Genomic DNA, 9,550 nt, shown 5'->3' on the forward strand with positions numbered 1-9,550 from the left:
GAAGGGCTTCTGGCCTAAAACAAAGTTGCTTGAAGTTGGCCAGCAGAACTTTTACAATCACAGCAAAAAACCTAGAAGTCACTTTTCTTAAGCAATACTATACTAGAACCTGATGACAGAATGGAGACTGTAATTCCTTCCTTCATTCTACCTACTACACGAACATAGCAAAAGGTGTGCATGGAACTCAATCAACCAGATAAGAGAAGCAATTTTCCTGGGCAACCAGTGATGGGGAAAATGGCGCTCCATGCTCTGGAACCATTTCTAATTGTCCATGTCACTGTTTAATTAAAGTTTTAAGGTGTGCTTAAATATAAGGTGATGCTCATTAAGCAGACCAATTAGTCAACTGAAACTTTAATCTCTACGTTTTACAGATAAGGAAAAGTTGAATGGAAAATTCTAAATCCAAAGAATTCCAGCCTGAGAAAAGATTAAATGAAAGGAATGAGTTCCAGGTTGGAAGAAGCAGGCTGAAGTTTTGGAGGTTGTTTGTTTTTTTTCCTCCTGGGCTTCAAGTCTAGAAAGCAGCAAGGACTGAAAGAGTTGGCTTCTTAAGCTGGAACACAGGCTCTCTGCTCCTAAACCCTTAAAGAACTGGAACTTCTATGGTAAAATAGACAAAGAAAGAACCTTGGCAGCTTGAAGATATGTGGAGTTCAACTCCCAGAATTCCCCAGCCAGCCATACTGGTTGAGGAATTCTGGGAGTTGAAGTCCACACATCTTCAAGCTGCCAAGGTTGAGAAACACTATTTTAAACAGAGGTTTCATGGGTGTTTTTCTTCTCAGTGTTACTCGGCTGTATAGTTTTACCTCTCCCTTTGTCTTGTCTTTTGTTTTTGTTTGTGTGCAGATTTGACAAAGCAGACCACAACCTGCTGCTTAGTAAGCTAGAAAAAGGTGGGATAGGCAACAACACTGTAAAGTAGTGGGTCCGACGCAAGGAAGAGACGCCAGCTGGAGTACAGGTTCAGCTCTTTATTGGGTAGTTCTGTACTGCTGGGCAAGGGTTACCTGGCCTCCTTATATACCTGGCCAGGTAGGCGGCTAGCCAATGGGGTTGGCCCTAGGTTTCCCGCTGGAACTAGGTTTCCCTGCCAACCGTCCAGGCCAACCCCCCCTAGTGGCCACTGCTATGCAGGTGACCTGCACCTGGATACATAACAAACACCATCAGATGGATCTGTAGCTGGCTGACAAACTGTACTCAGCAAGTAGTCCTCAATGGTACGACATCCACATGGAGAGAAGTAAGCAGTAGGGTACCACAAGGCTCCATCTTAGGCCCAATACTCTTCAATATCTTCATTGATGACTTAAATGAGGGAATTGAAGGGGAACTCATCAAATTTGCAGATGACACCAAAGTGGCAGGAATAGCCAACACCCCAGAAGACAAGCTCAGGATCCAAAAAGACCTTGACAAACTTGAACAATGGGCCCTATCCAACAAAATGAGTTTCAGTGTGGAGAAAAGCGAAGTTTTACATTTAGGCAGGAAAAATCAAAGGTACAAGTACAGATTAGGCGAGACCTGGCTCAAAAACAGCAACTGTGAGAGGGACCTTGGAGTCCCAGTGGATGACTATGAGCCAGCAGTGTGCAGCAGCAGCCAAAAAAGCTAATACAATCCTGGGTTGTATAAACGGAGGCACAGAATCAAGATCACGCGAAGCATTAGTACCGTTTTATAAAACCCTAGTAAGACTACACCTGGAATACTGCAGCCAGTTTTGGTCACCATGTCCCAAAAAAGATGTTGAGAGTCTGGAAAAAATTCAGAGAAGAGCAACTAAGATGATCAAAGGCCTGGAGACTAAAACATACGAAGAACGGCTGCAGGACTTGGGTTTGGCTAGCTAGTCTAAAGGAAAGAAGAAATAGGGAAGACATGATAGCAGTATTCCAGTATTTAAGAGGCTGCTACAAAGAAGAGGGCATCAAATTATTCTCCAAAGCACCAGAGGGCAGGACAAAAAACAATGGCTCAAAATTGATCAAAGAGAGAAGCAACCTGGAATTAAGGAGAAACTTCCTGACAGTGGGGACAATTTTATTTTAATTTTTTATAATCCCATTTATATCCCGCCCTTCTCCGAAGACTCAGGGCGGCTTACAATTTAAGCACAAATCAATGTGCTTAGCAATAGCCTTCATTCTATGTATATGCCTGCTTATTAGGGCTTTCGGGCCCCCCCAAGCGGCATTATTACAAAGTCAGCTTATTGCCCCCAACAATTAACCAGTGTAACAGCTTGCCTTCAGAAATTGTGGGTGCTTCATCACTGGAGATTATTAAGAAGAGACTACACATGGTATAGGTTCTGGTCAAGCAGGGGGATGGATTAGAAGACCTCCAAGGTCCCTTCCAGCTCTATCCCATCCCATCCCGTCCCGTCCCATTCCGTTCCGTTCTATTCTATTCTATATGATTGCATACTGCTTTTCTATCTAGATCTAAAGCTCCTATAACTTGATATAATTATCATATTCCCTAATTATTTATTTTCTCTCTATTATTCATTTTTTTCTATGTTAGATGACTGTTTATTTATTTATTTATTTTAATCCCATTTATATCCCGCCCTTCTCCGAAGACTCAGGGCGGCTTACAATTTAAGCACAAACCAATGTGCTTAGCAATAGCCTTCATTCTATGTATATGCCTGCTTATTAGGGCCTTCGCCCCCCCCCCAAAGCGGCATTATTACAAAGTCAGCTTAATTGCCCCCAACAATCTGGGTCCTCATTTTACCTACCTCGGAAGGATGGAAGGCTGAGTCAACCTTGAGCCTGGTGGGATGCGAACCTGCACTAATTGCAGGCAGCTGGTGTTACTTAAGGAGGCATTAGCCCACTGCTCCACCAAGGCTCTTGGTTAGTTGATTTTATTCCAAAACTGTTTAGAACTGGTATCCATAATCAAAAGGGAAAAATTGAAGTCATTCATTTGAAACTTTAATCCTGGGGAAAGAGGATCTTTGATTCTTCCCCAAACAGATTTAGGGTGAGGGGCTTTCCCCATTCAATAATAGATGGTGGGTAACTTAACTACCTATCCCAGATGTTCTCTAAATGGGACACATTCCAGAATTCAAACAGAGTAAGTGAGAGTGTAGAGTTCCAGTATAGGATCTGGCAGGCTTATATTATACATTTTAGATGCTCAGTTAAAATGTCTATGATTTCTTTGTATAACACCTGTTATTTTTATATCTGTTATATTTTCACATAGATATAACATAGATTTAACATTTAAATCTATGCTATATTTTATATCAAGAAATGTGTTAAGTGATTTCTCAGAAAAAAAATGTTCCGTTTAACAATGGGTTTTTCCAATAGCACAATCCACTATTTTCACCTAATAGTTTATCATGCTTTTGAATGCCCTGATTTGCAAATGAGGATTTTTAAAAAGTTTAGTTTCTTAGCTTTCTCCCCTTCTTCTGTTTCTAGATCATATGGCATACAGGTAGTCCTCAATTTACAGCCATTTGTTCAGAGACCATTCAAAGTTATGACAGAACTGGGGGAAAAAAGAGACATAGGACTGGTTCTCACACTTACAACCACCATCACAACATCCCCATGGTCATGTGATCATGAGTCAGCTTGGCAACCAAAATGTATTTACGACAGTTGCAGTTTCCAAGGGCCGCATGAACACCATTTGCAATCTTCCCAGCTGGCTTCCAATAAGCAGAGTCAATGGAGGATGCCAGATTCACTTAATAACTGGGTGATTCGCTTAACGACTGTAGCAAAAAAGGTTGTAAAATTGGATGTGGTCATGAGATGAGCTCACTTTAATGTGCATCACTTAGTGAGGGAAGTGCCAGTCCTAACTGTGATCATAAATCAAGGACTACCTATACCTTATAAAATGTGAAGAGTGTAAGTGACATGGAATTTTTCCAAACTAAGGAACACAATATTGAGAAGAACTGTGTTTATTTCAATGATCATTGGGTGCCCATTGTATAAGAAAGAGAGACACGAACAATGGAAAAGCAGATTTGTACAGAAATGGAGGGTTACAAGGCAGGAAATCCTGGGAATCTGATTGGTTGGCCAGTTTGAGGTGGGTCCTTGTCACCATGGAAAACAATACTTTTAGCTCAGGGTTGAACTGTGGCGTCCTTGGTGCTTTCTGAGCTTGATGGCTTTCTTGCAGATGTTTCATTACCAAACTAGGCAACATCATCAATGCACTCGTGATGTTACCTAGTTTGTTAATGAAGCATCTGCAAGAAAACCATCAAGCTCTGAGGGCACCAAGGGCCCCACATTTGTCAGCATATCTGGGGTGAGTCTTATTCAGGACTTTTTTTTGTCATAGAACACTCAGAACGGAGTTCCGGCACCTTTTTTGGATGGAACCTTGTAGGGTAGGCAAGGCGGGTTGTATGACATGTGTGAGTTCCGGCACCTTTTTCTTTTACAAAAAAAGCACTGGTCTTATTGTTAGGCAAGCAGGCTTTTCACGAGGGCCGCAGAGCTGGGGGAAATCCATTGTGAAACAGATGGAATGTTGAGGTCATTAACTGACAGAGGATGGAAGGTTGGGATTTCTCTATGTTGCAATTGCCTTATAAGGCTATCTTTGGGCTGTACTGAGAGTTGGTCAAGCAGCCTCTATTCTTTGCTTCAGATGGGATTTTAAGGAGAGGGGGCTTTGTCTGAAGCAAGGAGGGTCAGTTTTGGTCTGATGGGATTAGCTAAAGAGAGGAACTGGGTTTAACCCTGGTCATAATGAAAACAGCGGGGAAGGAGAGGTGCGATCTCCATTTTGTGTGTTGGGTTTATTCCCCCCCCCATATCACTGTACATAATTTGTAAAATAATTAAAAAGAATGCTTTAGTCTACAGCTCTTCTTTGGAAAAAACATTTTTTTCTATCTCAGAAACTCTTGCTTAGAGACTTTTTTTTTCTCCTGGTGATCAAAGCATTGATTCAGGGAGCGGAACAATTGGCCCTTTGGACCAAAGGCCAAACACATCACAGATTAGATATATACAAAGAAAGAGCACAAAGAACAAAGCTACTTTCTAAGTGTGTGTGTGTGTGTGTGTGTGTGTGTGTTTAAAAAAAGATCTTTAACTTTTTAAACCCCAACTGATTTCTTCTCATTTTTCATTCTTTTTTCTCTTACAAGAATTTAGGTAGGGTTTTTTCCCCCTCCATTATTGCAGTCTTTGACAAAATCTGAAATACCAATTAAATCGTTGCTAGTTACATTTAGTGCAAATTCATTTGGGAGCGCTCATGGTTGCATTTTAAGGCAATTCATATAACAAATAGGATTTAGCAGATTTCTGCTTGATCAGCAATGATTTTATCATTTATAATGAAATCATTATCACAGTTCATTAGCCATCAAGGAAAGCATTGGACTGAAACAAAAGGAGAAAAATTAGCTTTGATGTGCCAGAATAAGGTTTCATCAAATGCCAATATTTTGTCAAAACTATATTGGAATGAGAGGTCCATAAAAGAGCCAAGATTGCCTACCTGTGCTCTAGAATGACTTACAAAATATTGTTTTAAAAAAGAAATAAAATTCCAAACATAATAAAGGATAATTAAAATTCATAATATTAAAACAATAAAAGCAGCTGCCAAAAATAAATCTAAGCAGGGGATATGTCTGAAATTAACATATTCATTTATTCAAATGACAGAGTATAAAAATGTATTAAGCTTGTACCAAGAAAACAATAAATCTGATGCAAGACAACAGTATCATCAGCACAGCTCAGGTTGCTGATGTTCCTTCCTCCAGTTTTAAAACCATGCTCACCTTCCTTCAATCTATCTTCCTGTAATATATATTCCACATATATATATTCCACATATTTATTTATATGAATAAATAAGGACATGTGTGTGAGAGAGTGAGTTAGCAGCCTTGTCGCACTACTTTGCCAACCTGGAGCCAGTCTAGTTCATTATATTCTGTATGTACCGTGGCTTCCTGACCTGTATATAAGCTTTTCATGAGGACAATGAGATGTTCTGGATTACTCTTTTCCTGAGCACTTTCCAGAACTTGATGTGATCAGCACAATAAAAGGCTTTTCTATAATCAGTGACATGTATACTGACTTTTTCGGTGTTCTTCTGCATTCTCAATTATCCAACATGCATTAGTAATAAGAAGAGATATTACCAAAACAGAATCTGTCATTTTTATTCTTTCATTCAATCTTGCTGTATTTCCTTCATTGCTCTTGTTTACTTTCTTTGTCATTTTTGATGCCACTTTTTATTTTTGCTTGTCTTAACGTGATGCACTGGTTAAGATACCCTGTAATGTACATACAGTGTGAACTCATTTGTCCCATCTGTGACAGTAACAGCATCCAAGAGATTGTTATCTGTATGGCAGATGTTGTTGGGAAATATAAAAATGTGCATTACATATGAGGAAATGTTTTAATCTTTTGATGTTATATAACTGGCATTCCCCATCTTTGGTCAACTACCTTCATTCATAATTGGGAATTACGGGAGTTTATTTATTTATTTATTTATTAAATGTAAATGCTGCCCATCTCATGGTTTGAGGCAAGTTGATACTAATGTATCCTAACCAGGTTGGGAAAGCCATTTATAGAAGTTCCTTTGTGACATATGTTGATACCTAAGCATTTGTGACTTTGCAAATAGGGTGTTCAAAATCAGCCATTCATATGGCAGCACAATTATGATTTTCTCATTAAAACGAACAGCAGATTCACAAGGTCACTACTGGAGATGTGTCCATTATATAATCTATCACAAACATCCATGTCAGTTGACTGATTGCATACATCATTACAAGGATTAACTATTCACTTTTTTTTTCTTAAATAGGTACCACCAGAACATCTCCCTTATTTTATTTTTTTATTCAGTTCTTGAGTGACATCAGCTGTCTTTACATGGGGTGAAACATGAAATCTGAACAGGATTGGCTCAGATTAAATAGCTGCTCAGGGACAAATGTGGATTCAGTTTTTCTATTGCCTCATCATGTTGCTAATTTTCTCCACAATTCAACAATCACGCCAACTTTGCTACACAATCTAGTGCCTCAGAACAAATGATATAAATTATTTTTTATTTTTTTTTTAATTTTAATTCCATTTATATCCCGCCCTTCTCCGAAGACTCAGGGCGGCTTACAAGCTTAGCAGTATTATTATACAGTTTGGATTTAAAGTAATGTTTAAAGTAATGTTACGTATTGTTCCATGCCAAATATTCTACATTCCTATAATATTGCATTTCAGGAACGTTGCTTATTCTAACCAAAAATGTTTCCAGATGAGACTTTTATTGTACTATTACCGTGCCTCATGGAATTTGAGACACCCAGATGACAGCATGGTCTATTTGTAATCAGCTCATGTTTTCCTAATACATTTCCATTTTTGCCTTAATTCCAAAATATTGTTCAAGAAGGGAAGGAAGAACATACGTGCTAAGGCAGATCATGTTTTGGGAGGATATTACTTCTTTACCTCTTGTGATGTATTCTGTAAAGAAAATTCATCTTTCTGTTCCAAGTCTTCTTCAAATCTACTATTGGGAGCTATCCCGCTTATACACCAGTAATTAATTCTGAATAACCGTGTGTAAATTTTGGCTACAAGACTTCCGTATTTTTGCTGAAATTCACCAGATTATTTTCAAATTATTATTTTTTTAAAAAAAACAAAACAAAATTTCATTGTGCTAGAATAAAAAAATCCTAAACTGCAGACAAATAATCTCTTTTATTAAAAATCGGAAGAGATTAAAAAAACTGGCAAAAAACCTGTCATTGTTTATCTTCCCTTGAAAACACTGAATAAGTGAAGTCCCTGCAATGCAAGGAAAGGAGGCACTAAGGAGATAATTTGCCACTTGAGAAGTTAATTTGAAAAGCAAGTGTTTGAAACGTAGTAGAAAGAAAAGCAAATGTACATGTACTATAGCTGATTTGTAGAACTAATCAGAAAGAAAAAGTTTAAAATTGCCTATCAAAAATAGAGGTAGGAGTGATGCAATGAGGAGTTTTCTAGTATAAGACAAAACATACAGCTTCACTGTTTTCACAGAAATAAGACTGCAATCCACTTGTCCTGCTTTTCTTTTTAAAACTAGTGTTTTTAAACACAGGATGCTAAACAGGGGAATAAAATAGTCAAAATGGCAGCTGAAACTCATTTGAAACCCTTTTTAAATGTATGTTGTGTACAGATGTCCCTCATGCTTTTTTATTTAGTGTGTGGCATATTATACATGGATTAAAAATAATAACCACAACAACAAAAGAACAAAGTTGGAAGAGACCTTGGAGGTCATCTAGCCCAACCCCCTGCTGAGACAGGAAACCCTATACCATTTCAGACAAATGGTTGTCCAGTCTCTTCTTAAAACCTCCAGTGTTGGAGCATTCACCGCTTCTGGTGGCAGGTTGTTCCACTGATTAATTGTTCTAACTGTCAAGAAGTTTCTCCTTAATTCTAGGTTGCTTCTCTCCTTGATTAGTTTCCATCCGTTGCTTCTTGTCCTGCCTTCAGGCGCTTTGGAGAATAGCTTGATCAAGGAGAGGAGCAACCTAGAACTAAGGAGAAGTTTCCTGACAGTCAGAACAATTAACCAGTGGAACGACCTGTCTCCACAAGTTGTGGGTGCTCCAACACTGGAAGTTTTAAAGAAGAGATTGGACAGCCATTTGTCTGAAATGGTTCCCTGCCTGAGCAGGGGGTTGGACTAGAAGACCTCAAAGGTCCCTTCCAACTCTATTATTGTTATTGTTATTTATGCAGTGAGTCCAGGCAGACACACCATGTGAGGTGTGAATCCTATTCAAAATTGTCCATTGTTGGTGTGGTAGTTCAAAGCCTGGCACCTTTTTTGGTGGGGTCATTTATACGCCTTCCTATGTCTGGACGTTCAGCAACCCATTTGGCTTTTCATTGGGAATCAATGTTAAAGTTGTTGGGCAGATGTTGTGGGGGCTTCCTGGATTTTTACTAACATTTATACTAATGTGGTGTGAATCCCATCTGCTTCGGATGATCAGAAAGAGGGCTGTCAGGGGATTGAAGTTTCATGCATTTGAGAACAAAGCGTGAGGTTGAAGGACACATCCTGAGCCTCCAGCTAGAAGCTTCTCTCAAGGATTGTTGAGTAGAAGGCTTCTGCTTCATAAACAAAGTCTCCTTTGAGTCTAGATTGATTCCTTAATGATAGGACATGATGCTGTTGTGATGATGTCCATATAGCTTCCTTGGCAATAATATAGAAGGGCTTACCAGATCCTACAGAAGCTGGTCCAATCCTGCTTAAGTTTTGCAAAATCAGCCAAGTTTTATCCAGGGCTTCATCGTTCTAGCACTCCCTAACAAACCAATAGAGAGCATCTATGCAACTTTATTTGGAACAATCTCCCTCAGAACATAAGTAAAGGTAAAGGTAAAGGTTCCCCCGCACATGCATGCTAGTCGTTTCCAACTCTAGGGGCCAGTGCTCATCTCCGTTTCAAAGCTGAGGACGTTTGTCCGAGGAC

This window comes from Vipera berus, assembly GCF_964194415.1.
Source record: "Vipera berus genome assembly, chromosome: 1".
NCBI classification, from domain to species: Eukaryota; Metazoa; Chordata; class Lepidosauria; order Squamata; family Viperidae; genus Vipera; species Vipera berus.